Here is a 1372-nt window from a genome sequence, read left to right on the forward strand (position 1 = left end):
GGTCGGAAGAGCCCCATTTTGGGCTGATCCTGGCGCCCCCTCGCCCCTGCCGATCGCGGAGGGGGAGGAGGGGGTCGGAGCAGCCCGATTTCGGGCTGATCCTGGTGCCCCCTCGCCCCTGAACAACCATGGCTTTCCTTGCCGCACTGTGGCCCCTCCCCTCCCGTGCCTTGGCCCCGCCCCTTGCCCCCCTAATTTTGATCCTGGCTACGCCCCTGCTCTGCCACGTTTGGGCACCTCTGGGAAAATGTAACAGGCATTGTAGGAAGCAGGAGAGGGAATGGGCAAAACTGAACCGCCAACTCCTTCTTCCAGTGGGAGACTTACTTGGATCTCAATCCTTTCTGTCAGTAGGAACATAGGAAGCTGCCTTTTACTGAGTCAGACCATGGGTCCATCTAGCTCAGTACTGTCTACACTGACTAGCAGAGGTTCTCCAGGATTTGGGGCAGGAGCCTCTCCCAGCCCTACCTGGAGATGCCAGGGATTGAACCCGGGACCTTCTGCTTTCAAGGCAGATGCTCTGCCACTGAGCTATGGTCCTTCCTTAAGCAGAAGGAGCTATTCCACCTGGATTAGAAAGGGATGAATCTGTCACATTTCTCATTTTATCAAAGCTGAGTTCAGCTCACCCACATCCATGTGTGAAGTTGTCTTATAAAAGCCTGCACACACAAAATTATGCATTTTATGAGCATTTCTCATCCATATGCAATTTTGCGTGCAATTTGCCTAATATGTGCATTTTGTGAGTCATTTTCCATAATAGAATGCCATTTTGTACATTATTTCCACTAATAGGTGCATTTTTGTGGACCATTTTGACTGGAAAACTGTGTCACAAAATTTAGTTCGCTTCCTCCCCCATCCTCACCTAGACAACACTCTAAATTAGAGTGATGTGAATATTTATCCTTTCTGTGCTGTGGTGGAGATGGAAACCATCAGATCCCAACCGCACGTACAAAGTCACCCTGCAGCTTCCGGCAGAACTCGCACTGGATCTTCTTATGCCATTGCTACTTTATGCATGGCATTTGCGTTGATATGTGGAAATGAAGTGTTTGCAAAGATGAAAAACCTCTCATTTCCCATTTGGCAGCTCTTGAATTATTCTCTAACTGCCAAGTTCACCTACCTCTCTAAATGGCAGAAATTAGCAAAGCTATTTGTTTGTGTGTCTGCCCAGCATTGAGGAGAATACCAAGTAGATTTAGCATCATCGGGGAAACATAATGTCTCATTATTTTGTGTGCCTGTTAGAACTCTCTTAATATAAATATACCTCTTTGACATGTGTTTATTTATTTGTTTAGCTGCTTGTTGTTGTTTTTAATTAACATCTATAACACAACGGTTATTTCTTACTAGG

At 46.4% G+C, this 1372-nt stretch overlaps 1 non-coding gene across 1 annotated transcript; it reads right to left on the reverse strand.

Moving 5' to 3' along the window:
* Nucleotides 1-472: 472 nt before the first annotated feature.
* TRNAS-UGA (transfer RNA serine (anticodon UGA)) lies at nucleotides 473-543 on the reverse strand. Its single transcript has one exon. It is a non-coding gene; the product is annotated as a tRNA-Ser (tRNA).
* Nucleotides 544-1372: the final 829 nt, after the last annotated feature.

Source organism: Zootoca vivipara, chromosome 3 (genome assembly GCF_965207765.1).
Source record: "Zootoca vivipara chromosome 3, rZooViv2.hap1.1, whole genome shotgun sequence".
Classification (NCBI taxonomy): domain Eukaryota; kingdom Metazoa; phylum Chordata; class Lepidosauria; order Squamata; family Lacertidae; genus Zootoca; species Zootoca vivipara.